Consider the following 15,688-nt stretch of genomic DNA (forward strand, 5'->3'; position numbering starts at 1 on the left):
GCTCTGTCTGGTCTGGCTCCGTCTTCTCCCTGTAGTCCTGGCGACCAAGAACCTCCCCTGGGACGCAGGTCTCCCCTCTCCCACCCTTGTTCCGGGAAACGGGCAGGTTAAGTTAGAGTGTTTGGTCCGAGATAACGCGGACAGTCCGCTTACCCTCTTCGTCTTCCCTCCCTCCCGGGAGTGAGAGGAGTGAAATCTAGTCCTTGAGACCGAACAGTTGGGGTTCTGTGCGCTTGTGAGAAAAATCCGTCTGGTGACTTTAATTGTATATCATCTTTTATTTGACTTCTCTACTTTTTTGTAAAAGAGAACCGCCACTACTCAAGGTTTCGCCAACATAATTCTTTAGTGTCCCATGCCACCATGAGCCTAGTCCTTGCTCACGCCGGGCCCCCCTGCAGGTCGGCAGGGAGTCAGCCCCACCCAGAGTCCTGGTCACTCACTGTCCCTAGAGTTCTCGCTGTGCGGCAGGATGGTGGGGCAGGAGGAGTACTTGGGGAGGTTTTCTGGGCAGACCACATGAAGAATGGGGAACCTTACTTTTGCCCACATGCCATGGCTGGGATGTCACATGTCCTCACCCAGCTGCAAGACGGGCTGGAAACGGCTCAGCTGTGTGTCCAGGAGGAGAAAGAGACGGTGGCCATTTTGCCGTTGCACTGGTGACACGGTGTGCATCCCAGAGCTCGGTGTGCGTGAGCGGGGTTCCCACAGACCAGCACCCTAGAGCTCGAGTTCAGAGCCGCCCGAGACTCGACAGCCTCCCAGGGCAAGCGGAACCACTCGCTAGCCCCACAGGCTTACCTGGTAACACGGCCAGGGGAGACCAGCCCGGGCTGCACTCTAACCCCCCCGGGTTTCTGGCCTGCGGCCAGGTCTTCTAGCAAACGTCCGGCAGTCAGGGCTCCACAGAGAGTAAGAACTCCTTTGCTGTTTAAAACAGGAAGGAATTTGATGGAGGCTTTTAGATGCTTTTAGATACTTTTAGATGCTTTCACACCCAGACCGCCAGGGAGCAGCCCACAGCAGAAGGGAGAGTCCAGAGGCCACAGCCCAGCGGCCCTGCTGGGTTCAGGGGGACTGTCCCGAGCTGTGACTCAGGCCCAGCAAGCGACTGTGGCTGCTGCCCTTGCAGCTGGGACCTGCCTGCCGGGTCCGCTGCTACAGAAGGAAGAAAATGGACGCCCTCACCCCCGGCCCCGTCTTACTATGGTTCCCATGCCGGGGTGCCAGGAACCACTCCGGAAGCTTGGGGTGGGGGGGCTGCAGACACGCTGGTGGCTGGTCGGAGCGGAACAAGCCGCAGAGAGATGGCCTCCCCTCCCCCATCTCCCCAGTCGCACGGGAATGCGTCCAATGGGCAAATCCTCTGTCCCAGAAAGAACCCCAGCTGCCAGGAAGGCCGAGCCGTCCGGCCCCCCGGTGCCCGGTGGAGGCGGCGGGCTGGGGCCATGCGCCAACCTCCCCTGCCCAGCCCGCTGGCTTCCCGAGCAGAGCGGCGGCCTGGCCGTGAGCAGGGAGCCCGTCGGTGCCACGGTCCTCGGGCTCTGTGCTCTGCACGTCGGCGGCTCTCACGTCCTCCGGACACCTTCTCGCCTCACTCCCATGGGTTCCATGAAGCCCAAGTTCCTTCTTTGACCCGGGGCACCTTCGTCGTTCCTGTGACCTTGAACCTCGGCTCTGGCCTCTCCCCATCTTTGGAAAACTCCCTCGGGTGCTGGGGCTCTCCCCTCCCAGGGGCCCCACGCTGGCCAGGGAGGTTGACCCGGGGTCTTGGCCCTGCAGCACGGACCTCCCTGGAGGCAGGGGAAGGGCTGCCGAGAAGCCCGCAAGGGGCAGAAAACCCGCATTTGCTACTGGATGACGTGCGGGGGCGCCAGCGCGCGTTGCTGGGGAGAGTCGGTGCAGCCGGCCTGGGGGTGTGGAACTGCCTTCGGGAACTGGGGCAGGCTCCTGGGTCGGTCTGCCCGTCCTGGGTCTGTGCCTGTCCTGGGGTGGGAGGAGCCTCGTCCAGGCTCTCTCCCTCCTGCCACATGTCCCACCACCTCTCGGGCTCCTCCTTGGCTCCCTCATTAGCCAGGGTAGCCTCCAGCTCCCTTCGCCCCCTTCCGGAGAATAGTCCTGACCCAGAAAGTACCCACCTCCTCCGCACCAGCCTTTTTCAACCACATCATGGAAAGGTGACTTGCTCCACCGCCCCCTCCTCCAGACGCCGAGCGCCAGCGGGCAAGGGTTGAAGGTGCCTGATCCTGCTCCCTGTTTCTGTCGCTCACGAAGCAGCCCGGAGTCTGGGATCCCTGTGCCTCCGTGCAGCTGGAGGCCTTCCGTGTCCTGCGGAACCGCTGGGTCCTCCTCCACCCCTCCCCGTCTCACGCAGCCCCTCCTCGCCCCCACCTCCAAGTTGCCCAGGACCTGTCCCGGGGCTGCCCCTGGGTCAATGCCATTGCCTGCCCCACCGAGACGGAAAGAACCCCAGCAGACAACTGGTTCCTTCTCAGCCTGGCAGGTCTCCAGGGAGGCCAGGGTGAAATGCAAGCGGGGGGACAGGGCAAGCGTTGGAGGCTGTGTGTGCACACGTGTGTGATTGTGCAGGTGCGTGTGTACACACCGCACACATGCGTTAGCGCGGGGCAGTTTGTCACAGAGCAGAGAGCGTGAGACTCGGTCGCGTGGTCTAGGAGGGCGGGCTGGCCTGGCTGGGACCCAAAGGGGAGCCCTCAGGCCGCCGGGACAGTTGTGGCCCCGGAGTGGGGCAAAGACCCCTTTCTCCAGCCCACAGTTCGCAGGCGCTGGTGCTGTTCCGGGACGGGCCAGCAGGGGGCCCTCTCCCCAGGGCGACCCGCCCCGGCCGACCCTCCTCGCCCGGAACCGGGATCAGACACTCCTGGTCTCCAGGGATGGGGGGCGGAGGAGGATGCAAAATTAAAAGGGAAGGAGATTGTTTTAATCCTGCGCTGTCGCAACCAAGGGTCCAGCATCCAAGCGCTGGCCCCGTGGGCGGGCACGTGGAGGACAGCCGCCCGGGCTGCCGCACACAGACCTCCGTGGGGACAGGGCGGCCTGCAGCCCCCGAGACCGCTTCCTGGGCGGGTGCTCGGGTCTCCCCACGCCTCGCCTGGCACCGCGGGCAGGTGGGATTCAGGCCGGATGGCGTCTGGCACCGCTCCGGGGTTTCAAACTGGGCGAGGACCGTGGGAAGATCCGTCGGAATCCTGGCGACTCCCGGACGCCGGGTGGGCGCACAGGGTCTTCGCCATTCCCGTTCATCCCAGGCCTCGTGGCCCGCCGGGAGCTGGGTGACCTCCTCCAGCCTCTCACATTCACCCAAACCGGGGAGGAGGGAAGTGGACTGGAACCTTACATTGCTCTGGGAATCTTCGGGGCGATGGCACCGACCCCCTGTTTTCCCTCCTGCTCTCGTCAGCGGTCTCCAGGGCGGCGCGCAGAGCAGCTCCACTGTCCGCCGGCCGACAGGCCAGAGGCTCTGAACTGCCGCACACTGGCCTGTTCCCTGCTCCCAGCGTCCCTGGGTGGGGCCTGGCCGGGGGCTGGGAAGAAGCCTGCCCTCCTCCGTCCGGGGCTCAGGGGGCCGGGGTGACCGCGGAGGGGCCACGCCGTAGGAAACCTGCTGTGCACTTACCTGCCCGGGGTGTACGAAGATTCCGGTCACCGCGGCGGGTGAGCTCCGTCTGGTGAACTCCCCGTTTCTCCAGTGGCGAGAGAAGTCCCCGGAGACACGCCCCTCCGCTTGCCTGGAAGCGAGCAGCTTGGAGAGCGTATGCGTGGGAGACGCCGTTCCCTATCTTGTTCCCTGACTCTAGACGGACGGCGTGAGCTCTTGGGTCTGGTTTGCGAGACAAACTTTGTTCATAACATTCCCCAGGGGCCAGAGAGGCCCGTGGGCGGGGCAAGCCACAGCCCAGGCCTGCGGCCAGGCTGACAGGTACCCCGTCCAGGTGGCAAGCTTCTCATTGTGCCATGTGGGCTCATTTTGGAAGGGGAATCGTGGGCGTTCCCAATGCAAGCTCTTCTCCGTTGGGTTTGATTTAAGAAAACTCCAGGCAACATTTCTGGGAGGAGACGGCAGGCGATATAAAATAAAGAATGCTGTAGAAAGGTGTCCTCGTTCCAAAATGGCGAGGAATCACTTTCAAAGAATCGTATAAAAAGACAACGACCCTGGGAAAGAAACAGCCTCAGGACTGTCTGCAGATACGTCTCTTGGACAAGCACAAGAGACTGAACTTTCGCTATTAAGAAACTGGCTTGAAAAATCAAGCTGAACTTGCAGAACCCAGTTTTTTTCCTCTCTGAATGTCAGGTTCAGGCGCCTGGGTGGCTCAGTCGGTTGCATGTCCTGCTCTGGATTTCAACTCAGGTCTTGATCTCAGTCAGGGTCATGAGTTCGAGCCCCACGTTGGGCTCCATGCTGGGTGCAGAGCCCACTGTAAGTAATAAACAAGCAAACATCAGGATCCCTTTCCCTTACAGAGCATCCTACTAGCCATCCGATCTAAGTCAACTATTTTGAGCTGGTGTCCACACATATTCTATTACGTGATCAAACCGGCATCTGGAACCCAGGCTGGCTTGGTTGTCACACTTAACGCAAAATGGGCAGTGAGGGTCAGGGCAATTGACAGCAAGGAGGGGACCCCTTTTGGCTGAGGTCCTTTCTAATGCTTCTGGACCTCCCTGGGTGCTGGTGTTCAGGGGCTCAAGGCTTAAACGTCCAGGCAACCGACGAGGCAAAATCCCCCTTCCCCGTTTCCGAGGTGTTTCCCTGGAACTCTGTCCCTTTAGCTGTCTCCACTGAGCCTGACGCCCCGCCTGGGGTTTCCTGCGGCTGGACTGTGTGCGGCTATGGGCTGGCAGAGCTCCCCAGTGCTTGGTGGAGCAGCTCTCAGGGCAACGGAAATACCAAGAAGGAATTATCCCATCTCTGAGCATGGTCTGTGTGTCTTCGGGCACAGCTCTGTCTGACTAGGAGGTGCCCGGATGCTGACCCACAGGGAGATGAGCCGGGCAGGATGGCCCGCTCGGTGGAAGGCTGCCCCACCCCAGCCCCGTCGTGTGCTGGGCAGTCCCTCGTGGGGCCCACCAGCTCCTGCCCTATTTCCCAACAATGTGCAGACCCGCTCAGCGTTCTCTGAGTCTCCCGGACTTAAATGCCAGGACTAGTGTAATGACCCACGTGCTAGAGTCAAACAGCATTGAGGGAAAGAAATTCTGTCATTTAGCTTAGTATTAAGCACCAGAGGCTTGTCCGACATGGACGCTCTTCCTCAAGTTTCAAGTTTAAAAAGTAAACACTGAGCATCGGAGGCAGACATTAATGGTCAAGAATTTTGGCGTGCTATGACCCAGTTGTTTCTCTTGTAAAGCGCTGATCTACAGCAAGAAGTCTGCTAACAAGGAAAGGGTCCCACAGGTTGCGGGGCGTGCGGGCCACGGAGCCCTGCCCGCACCTTTCCCCGCCTCCCCGCCGCAGGCGTGCGCTCTGAGCCCAGGGGGTGGGACTGGCCTGGGCGTACGGGCCAAGGGTGCCAAGACTAAGCGCCCTAGAGTTCAGCCCGGATGCCACTCTGAGGAGCAGTGACTCAGGGGCCTTACAATCCCCCGCGGACACGTAGAGCCCGGGGAGAGGAGGTGCTCCTGGCTTCCAGTGGGCAGAGCCGAGTGTTGTTGGACGCCTTCAAAGCACAGGAGAGGCCCCACGACGGAGGGGTCTCCGGTCTTAAAGACCAGCGGCGCTGAGGGGGAGAAGCCACGTTCTACAGAGCCCAGGTGTTTGCTTTCCTCAGATGGGGAACCCCAGCGTTTGGGGAAAGTCCTGCCTCTAACTGCACAAAGAAGGCTCTGCTCGACACGCATCGTGGTTTTAGGGTCGCAAGGCCCTTCCTGCTGCTCTGGACCTGGGCCGGGGTCAGATCCGTTCGGGAGAGGGGGATGTGTAGTAGGAAACTGAGGAGTTGATGTACCCAGGTCTGGGGCGACAGTGCCCCCAAATCCACGTCTGCTCGGAGCTTCAGAATGTGACCTTGTCTTTAAACACGATCTTCAGAGATGTTCTCAGTGGGGACGGGCCATCTCGCACTGAGGTAAGCCCAGTCCGAGGACTGCAGTCCCCCCGAAGGCCGGCAGGGACACAGAGAGACGCAGAGGGGAGGTGGCCTCAGGCAGAGAGGCAGGGATGGGGGGTGCCAGCAAGCAGGGCCGGAGCACGGCGGGGGCGAAGTGTGGCATCCCGCAGGGGAGAGAGATCGGAGGCTTGGCACAATGTGAAGAACAAACAGAACAAGACCACGAGCCAACAGTCGTGCCGCGAGATTTCCGATCAACAGCTGTGTCTGGTTTCTCTGCGAGATCTGCAGATCGGCCCGTCGGGCCCAGTCATCCCTCCGCCCAGCATGTCCTCTGCGTGTCCACCGCCCCCCAGTGGCCTCCCGTCAAGCCGTCAAGCCCAGTGCTCACCGCCGGGGCCTCGTTCCCCATACAGGTGGACGGTCTGGGTCCGCAACCAGGTCTCTAACAACAGAGACACTTTTAAGAGATCAAGATGCCACACGTTTGGAGAAAAATGGGAGCCTCGGGATGCCTTTGGAAGGACATACGGACGAGCTGCCCTTCTTTGGAGTTTGGCTCTAGACGAGGGGCCGCCTGGCGCAGCGTGGACAGTCGAATTCAGTGCTCGACCCGAATGTCCCTTCTCTCCAGTTTCCATGTGACCCGCACATTGGTGACCACAGCCCATCCCCCCAGCAGAGCTTAGTGTGGGACAGAGAAGGGACGGTGACCTGTGACCGGGGCTGCCACCACCCAGCTGCCTGAGACCTGGCCGGTGTGGGGCAGGGACCAGCCCCTCGGCCGTCCCACACCGGGAAGGGGAGGGGAAAGCCGTGAGGGGAAGCGTTGGCGCCGTCAAAGCTCTGACTGAGAGACTTTAAATTTTATACTAAGAGGGTCTTACTCTCCTGCGCATTGTCTAAGTCGAGTGAAGAAATAATTAGGCTCTTTGGACCCTTCTCATGTCTTTCTCTGTGAACTTTCCGGAAACATCAGAGTGAGGGAGCCTCTGCAGCCATGTTGAATTGTTAGAGTTTGGGCCTGTCTGGAGAGCTCTGCTCTCCCTTCTGTAGGAAAATGTGGAATTAAGGATCATCTCTAATATTGTGAGGCTCCTTGATTTCACGAACCGGATCATCTGGTTCGCCAGGCAGCTCTCGGCCGTCCTGACGCATCAGGAGGGCTCGAGTTCTGATGGGGGGCTCAGGCGATGTCCCTCGAAGGCTGGGTCTCTGTAGGCTCCTGGGGTCCCCCCGGCAGTGGGCTGACCGTGGGCGGGGGCGCCTGCTGGGCTGCGAGCGGCTCTCGGGTGAGAAGTCGGAACTGGGATACTGGTGTTTGAAGACTCCACTTTGGGCTTTCTCATTTTTTTTTTCATTAAAAATTTTATATTACCCGAGTAACACGCAGTGATCTGAGCTGGAACCATGCCGACGACCGTGTAACCCACCTTCCCGTCCACGCGGATGGCCAGCGGTCAGAGAGCCCCGCCAGCCTTCCCCATGCTCACCTAAACTCCCAGAAACATCCACACGTTCAGTATTTTTTCTTTTTGTCTTTTTGTCAGTTTAAAGTACTCATGTTATATAGATCCCTCTGAAGAAAGTGGAAATGTTAAATAAACTCAAATGTGCAGTTTCACTGATTTCCTCGCGCTCTAGACTGAACTGCGTCCCCATCCGTATGTCGGAGGCCAGCCCCCGACGCGAGCACGTTGGATGTGGGACTCTTTGGAAGTGAGTCAGGTTCAAGGAGGCCCCAAGGGCAGGGCCTTGATCTGACGGATGGGACTGGGGTGGTCATGAGAAGAGAAGAAGGTTCCAGAACTCTGTGTCTGCCGAGTGAGAGCAGAGAGCCAGCCAGCAGGACGCTCCTCACCGGGAACCTAACCCGCCGGCACCTCCATCCTGGGCTCCAGCCTCCAGAACCGCGGGAAGTGCGTTCCTGTTGCCTGTGGCCCCGGACAGGGCAGGCAGAGCAGGCTAGGACACCCCCAGTGACGATGCATCAGGACCCTTCCAGCCCAGGGGACAGAGGCCCCGCCCGTCTGGGTCTGTGTCTGTCCACCCCCCTCCAAGCTGATAGTCCCACGGAAGGATGTGTCCGTGGTGCGCTGTGGGACCCTGCAGCAGCGTGGCAGCCAGCCTCCTGGGGGCCTGCCCTGCATGGTGGGCGTGTGTCCCACAGGTCCTGACCCCGTCCCCTTTCAAAGGGCGGGGGTCCCACCGTGTGTGCGTTCGCCCGAGCCACGTCACGGGGTTATTCTCCGTGAAGCTTGCTTGTGTGGCCCCCGCCCGCGGTGTGTGAGCCGGCGGTCACACCGGTCTTCAGTTTTAGGGATCTCAGCAGCGAACGGCGGCCTTCCCCCTCCTCAGCTTTGCCGTCCCGGGTTCCGAGCGAAGGGCTGCGGCTGTCGGCAGCGCGCCGTCCCGTTAGATTTCCCGCGAGCCCGGGGGTGTGTGCCCTTGACCCACTTCCTGTTGGCTTGAGTCTCACATCATGATCATTTCACAGCTCGACGGACGGGGTCAGGACCTCTTGTCCTCCCTCCGCAGTGTGCCCGCGTGTCCCTGGTCACGGGGTGTGGGTGGCCGGCCGCGTCCCCTTTGACGCACGGACAGCCTTGACTCCGGACGGCTGGGGCTTCTCTTTGTCGAAGGCGGCCTCCCCACGCTCCGTCATACCAACAGTTTTCTGAATTTTCTCCCGATGGTCTGGGCTCGTGGGTTTAAGCGCTGCCTCCGTGCAGAGCGTGGCTTTGGACGTGGCGTGTGTGTGGTCCAGCTTCCTCTTCCAGCGGGCGAAGGTCTCCGTGAGGGAGCGAGCCATGGCCCTCCTCCCGGGGCTCGGGGGACACCTCGTCAGCTCTTCATGAAGATGAATTCATCAGAGACCGAAACGCGGACTTTCCCTCACGCAGTCCTAACATCAGGAGGATCTCAATGGCTCCTTCGGAGCTCCTGCTACTTCCCACCTTTCGTTCCCGTTGTTGCTACGCCGTCGCGCGCCTCTGCCCGGGACCGGACCCCTGTCACCCCACGCCCCGCACCTGGGGGACAGGATCTGCTTCGGGGCTCTCCGTGTCTGCGAAACAGAAGAACAGAAGCGTGGACGTCTGCTCAGGGATGGGCCACTTCTCTGTTGGTTCTGCGACGTGTTTGGGGACGATTTGCGCTCTTTTGTGAAGACTCCAGAAGAGGGACAGAATGTCAGGGGAAAAGACTATTCGTCACCTGTTAACATCCAGAGTCGTTCACTTGGGGATACGTGTCCGTGGACAGGTGCGCGGACAGAGAGAGTCCCCGGATGAGAGTTTCTAGACGAGACTCGGGGGCTGCAGCTCTGTGCTCGGGTCCGCCCTGCGTCCCCGGAGGGCAGCTTCCCACAGCCAGTCCTGGAAGCGAGCCTGTGACCAGTCCCTGCGTCCAGCACCGCCCTCCTCCTGCGCTCGCACACACACTCTGCTGGGATCACCGCTGCCCGGGAAGACCTGGGCTCTGGCCACGGTCACCATTGCAGGGGCAGAGGCACTGTGTTCCGATTAACCAGAATGTTCTGGCGAAGGGTGAGAACAGCAGCTCTAGCGTTCGGGCCTGTACGTGGATTAAGTGCGAAACCGTCCTCAGGGAGAAGAGGTAAAACAGATGACCCCAAACTCCCAACAGATTAAAAACAATCATTATCTGATGGCATACAGCGATGGGAGGGAATGAGATTGTAGCCGCTTAACGCAGAACAGGGATGATGAGCCAGATGCCAGCCACGCAGGCTTCTTTCCATCAGAACAAACCAAAGGTGTGGTAGTACGTGCGGCTTCCCAGCCCACCCAAGTCTTCCACCTAGGTCTTCCCCGGGGCCGGAGCGGTGGGAAGCCTTCCTCTGGCCGCACATGGCCTACGGGCACGTTCACAGCTCCACCGCAGCTTGGAGGGGCCAGGCCGTTGGGACCCCCCCCCCCATCAGTTTTTTGTGCCTGCCAGCGGACTTGCGAGTCTCCTGGGGTTGCCTGATGACACTACGGACAGGTCGGCTGAAACAGAAACCGGATTCCTTACTGCTCAGGAGGCCCGACGTCCTAACCGAGGTGTCGGCAGGCCTGGTTCTTTCTGGAGCACTCAGGAAACACAGGTTCCCTGTCTCACCTAGCTTCTGCGCACGTGGCGGTCCCCCCCTCGATGTCCGGGTCCTCTCCAAGGCTTATAAGGACACAAGTCATATCAGGACAGAACCAATCCTAAGGGACCATGACCTCATCTGAGCTAATTATACCTGCAAAGGCCCTGCTGAAATAAGACTGCGTTCACAGGCACCAGGGGTTTGGACCAGAACATGTCTTTTTTGGGGGGACACAGTGAGACCCACAACAGGCTTTAGAGTTGATGACCCGGGGCCTTCCTGCTGTCTTTCTGATTCTGTGAGGCTGGGTGCGCTGATCCTCTCCGCCCCGTCATCTGCCAGGCCGTCTCAGGCGACGGGGGTGCTGGGAGGGTGGGTGGCGTCCCTCTGCAGCCCTCCCCGTGCTGGCTGTCTACGAAGCAGCTGCTGGCCGGGGCCACCTGGCTGGGCTGGACCCTCCCACCCCCCACTCCCAGGGAAACAGACCCTAACACGGACCCCCCCTGATGGCAGGAAACACTGCCCCTCCCCCCACCCCCGTCCGGGAGTACGGCCCAGTGCCATTTCCCCCGGTCTCTGGTGTTTGAGTTCATTTCTGGGACCTGAGACTGTTCTCATTCAGGCGGGTTCAGACCATTTGGCACGAATAATTTCACAAGCCTGGTCTCAGACGCCGCACAAAAGTCTAAATACATAATGCATTTCGTAATTCTGTCACACTCCAAACAAGCTGTCAAAACTGTCTGCATGACTTATCCTTAATAAATCCCTAGTCCTGTTAATTGCTCCTTATTCCTCTGAATAAGGGTTGTTGGAATCCACAAATCGGGTAAAGAATGGAGGGATAATGGGGAGGAATTTAGCGGATTGCCACTGTTTCTCCCCCAGGACGAAGGGGGCGAGGCCTGGCGGTGGGCACGGAGCCGCCCCCGGCAGGGAGGCCAGCTCTCCTGGGCCCTGCGGCTGTGAGCCTGGCGGGGTTCGCAGGGTTCTGCCATGGAACCTTCGGCAGGAAAGGGGGCGTTGAGGGCCTTTGACAAAGATCACCAGGACGGGAGACTGGGTTCTGGGACACTCATTTTCATAGAAACAGGGACTTTGGGGACACCTCCTCGGTGCTGTCGGGGGTGGGGGGTGTGAACAGCAGAGGAGACGGCGTGTCTGGCCCTCGGGAGGACCGTGGAGGTCCCAGGAGCACCCGGTGGAGGCAGGGAGTGCGTCGCTCCCTCTGGCCCCGGACACTCGGAGAAGGACGAGAGCGTCAGGTAGACCTGGCCGTCTTCTGGCTTCAGCAGAGAGACTGGTTCGTGACCTTAAGCAAAAGCCCTCCCTCTCGGGGGCTGCCGACCGGGCTGCACGGGCAGGAGCAGGGACCAAGAGGCCCCCCGGGGCTGCACACTGGCTTTGTCATCGCACGCCTGGGTAAAAGCTGCTTTACTCTCCTTTCGGGGCGATGCCGTGTGCTTACTGTGTGTGCACGCAAGCACACATGTGTGCGTGTGAACCCATGTGTGCGTGTGTGTGCGTGTGAGCCCGTGTGTGCACGTGTGTGTGTGCGTGACCCATCTTTAGAACCATGGCCCCATCCTCCAGGGGAGAAGTGCTGTCGGCATCCAGGAAGGGAAGAACAATGTTGGGGGTGGGGCCGTGGAGAAGGGACCACGTCACGTGGGCAGGGGCGAGGGGACAGCAGGAGCGAGACCCCCTGGGAAGAGGGGCTGGGCGAGTGGCTTCTGGAAAGAACCAGACGGCAGGTGGTTTAGGATCGTGGGCCTGCTTCTGAAGCCGGGCAGCAGCCGTGGACAGGACGCGTGTGGATGCGTGTGGCTTTATTGGGGACACCAGTACCTGAATTCCACATCGTTTTCACGTGTCACAAAATATGATTCTTTTGGTTCTTTTCAGCAACTTATAAAATATGAAAACCAATGTTGGCTCACGGGCCACACACACAGGGTGATGGCCTGGGGACGCCAGCACGAAGGGAGGCTCCACCCGAGGCCGATACGGTCCCTGCGTGACTTCAGACGGGGCCCCCAACCCCCCGTGGCCCCGGGCTGGGAGGACAAGGACCACTCGAACTTTGTTTGCTGCCGCCCCCTCGCGTCTGGTACGAGCTCGCGCGCAGCAGGTGGTCGACAGGCAGTGACCACGTGACCAGATGCCGCTGTGGGTGCCGTGAGCCCTGCGATCCTCTCCCCCGTTGGTGCGGCCGTGACCCGCCTTCTCCTTGCCCGCCTGTCAGAACTGGCCACGTGTCCTGGCCATCCGTCCCCAGCGTGGCACTCGGGGGACAGAGCCCAGCGACTGTGCTTGGCCTCCGCCATCGCAGGGCCCAGGCGCCGAGCTCCCTGGAAGGCTGGTCGCACCTTCAATCAAGGACTCCGGGGCCCGGAAGAACGGGGGACCAGGATTTCTCCTCTTCAGCAGCCGTGTGGGGAGTCTCTCTTACTCTCGATTCAGACACGTGAACTGCTACGGTCTGGGTACTCACTGACAGCAAGATAATGTTTACCTAAATACACAGAGAATCAGGAAGGAACAGATTTGATATTATCTCTTGGGATTCATAATTTTTAAATAGTGAAAACTTCATTCCGTTCCAATGGAGCCAAATAATCTCAAAATGATCTTGTGTCTGTCTACTCCAGCACACATGGGCGGAGGCCCCGGTGAACGCGAGCGTCCTGAAGGACAGAGGCCGGCGGTCACAGCCGCAACATGCTGGGACCAGCCTCCAGGTTGTGGTGGCGCCTTGTGCCGCCATGATGTATCTGCGGGATACACGGTCCTTCCACCGTGACAAGGAGAAAGTCCTGGGGTGTTGAGGAGCCTTGGGACCCGGGCAGCCTGTGGTGTCCACTCTCCTTGGGGAAGCCATCGGAGACATTCAGTGATTTGGCTCATAGTTTATTTTTAGAAATGTCTCTCTGTGGTGGGCCTCCGTGGGTTTCATGGGCTGGCCAGAGAGAGCCAAGTCACAAACAAAACCCACGAAGTGTGTATCAGAATGACTTCGTCACCCACGCTGAGGACCACGGCCCGAGAAGATAATCCAACCGAAGAAATGTGGCGTATACAGCAATGCACCGAGCGGAGTTACTTGTTCGTGTTGCTGATTCCCTGGATGTCCCGAGGTCGAGGAGCTGTCGGCTGGATGCCACATTTCCACAGAACGCCCGCCATCAGCGAACGCGGACGCCAGACCCAGACGCTGGAGAGCGGGTCTGCGGTCGGGGCCTCGGTGTGCATGGGCGGACCGGCGGCGGTACTGCGGGGCGGGAGCTAGAAGGGGACAGGGTTGGGTGGCCGCATGCCTGTCCCGTTCCTCCGGCAGAAGCAGCATTTTCTCACACACGTAGCTTATGAACGTGTTGATTTATGAAGACTCGGGGTCCCTAAATGAGGGAAACCAAACCAAGCCCAACAAAAACATGTTCTTTAATAGGAACCACGTTGACTGAGTCATAGTCTCCTTGCTATAGACGTGGGTTGGGTTTGGCCTCCATCAGTTCTCACATTTGTACCTGGTCTTCCCAGGCCAGAGGAGACTGTCCCAGCATTGTTGGGACAGCAAAGACCCAGGGGGACCATGTCCTTAGGCCGCGAGGCCAGGTGGTCTCCTTAAACGCTTCGAGACTTTCCTAATGACCTCCCCGCTTGGCAGCTAAGCTACAGTGACCTCCCCAGGACCGGCTGGCCAGAACCCGTCGTCTCGGGACGGGGGCCCTGCCGAGGCAAGGAGAGGCAGCACCTTCCGTGGGAAGTGGCGAATCTGTCTCCAGGCACCTGGATTTGCTGCAGCAAACGCCGCCTCCCCTCCGGCCCGTCTTACCGCGGGCTCTGCTGCGGGAGGCGAGCATGTCCCCGGGGCTTCCAGCCGCAAAGAGCCAAGTCGCACTTGGCCCTGTGCACCTGCCCACTGCGGATCTGCAGAACAGAGGGAAGGTCAGAGATCGCGTGAGGAAAAGAATGCCACAGAGGAGGGGCAAGACGATGGCTCCGAGCAGGGTCAGCCGTGGGCCGCAACAGAAGGCCTTGCTCGCGGGACAGGTCCCGGGAGCCGCCGGGCGCCCTTGATCGGCCTGCGCCTCTGTCATCTCGGAGGTCGATACGAGATCTCTGGTCTGAAGCGTGGTCTCTAATGGGCAATGCGGCGTCTCACTGCCCTCGGGCCTCGTCAGGACGGTGGGGGCCTCTGGCTCTCCGGAAGGTGCCTTCTGCGTGCCGTTCGGGGCTGCGGACGGAGGCCTTTTTTGCAGGCCATCACACACCGTGTTCCTAAAGACAAGCCTTTCAGCCAGAGTCTCACCCCATGGCCCGTCCTCCAGGCACTGCTGGCGGGCTTCCTCCACGACCCAGCAGCGTGGACAGCTACAGGCTTGTCCCCACCACACCTGTCACCCTCAGGACTCTGAGCCACATGGCCCGAGCTTCCCGGCGCACCGAGGCCGCCTGAGCGCCATGGTCACATGCAGAGCTGCACACAGTCAGTCTGGGCAAGGCCGGGGCTCTGGGACACCTGTGCTGCTGGCCCACGACATGCTTTGAGAGCCAAGGGCCTAGATGGCCATCCTGGCCCCTCTCGATTCGAGCAGACAGGAAGGGGGCGGCAAGGAGGGGCTCCCAGAGCTCTGCCCTGATGGGGAGGCCACCGGGGGCCCTGCTTCTCGGACACAGGAAGGACGGCAGCTCCGCTCCCTCCAGCCCTTCAGGAAGAGGAGCTCAGACATCCGTCCACGCTCCTTAAACGGTGCCACTTGCGACAACAACAAACTAAAGCAGCATCCAGCAAAGTGAAAGGAACAATCACACTTGACACGGATGCATTGGGCTCAAGAAGGACTTTCCTGTCGGTCCCTCGGCCTGATCTCACGCAGCCCAAGCGGTGTTCTTGTGAGGACCAGGGACAGCCGGGCAGGCCGGCCGCTGGCCGGGCCCAGCAGACCAGAATGGAGGTGTTTGGGGCCTCTCCCTACCCAGCACGGCAGCGAGACAGAGAAGATGGGGTCCCTGCACACGTGCCTGCACGGACCCGTGTGCAGCTCGTGCTGTCCCGCATCCGCGGCCCCGCTGGGTCAGCGGCCCCTCAGCGTGCTCAGCCCGGCCGGCGGCTCCGCCATCTCCGTGAATACTCGGTGTGATGGGCTTGGGCCGTGGCTGGCGAGGCGTCAGGCTGGGGACTCCTGGTCTGCGCTGCAGTTCAGCTGTGGCTGCGACCACAAAGGACCCGAGAGCTGGGGTGGGTAGGTGGGGCTTAAACACCAGAAGCCTGTGTCTCCTGGCTCTAGAGGCAGGGAGTCTGCGATTCGGAGGTGCATGGCTGGCTCCTCTCCAGGCCCCCGCAGCCTCTCACATGGTGGTCTCCCTACGTGTCTGTGTCCTAAACGCTTCGTCGTATACAGACCGCACTCCTGCTGGGTCAGGGCTACCCTAGTGGCCTCGGTTTACCTTCATGACCTCTGTAAAGGCTCTGTGTCCACATGAGGCCACATTCTGAGGTCTC

The 15,688-nt window shown here is 60.4% G+C and overlaps 1 long non-coding RNA gene across 1 annotated transcript; it reads right to left on the reverse strand.

Moving 5' to 3' along the window:
* Positions 1 to 472: 472 nt before the first annotated feature.
* LOC132014845 (uncharacterized) lies at positions 473 to 2,259 on the reverse strand. The gene is made up of 3 exons (XR_009403465.1): positions 2,142 to 2,259; positions 805 to 930; positions 473 to 612 (listed from the first exon to the last, which is right to left on the reverse strand). It is a non-coding gene; the product is annotated as an uncharacterized LOC132014845 (long non-coding RNA).
* Between the last annotated feature and the right edge of the window lie 13,429 nt (positions 2,260 to 15,688).

The sequence above is a fragment of the Mustela nigripes genome, chromosome 4, assembly GCF_022355385.1.
Source record: "Mustela nigripes isolate SB6536 chromosome 4, MUSNIG.SB6536, whole genome shotgun sequence".
In the NCBI taxonomy this organism is placed as follows: Eukaryota; Metazoa; Chordata; class Mammalia; order Carnivora; family Mustelidae; genus Mustela; species Mustela nigripes.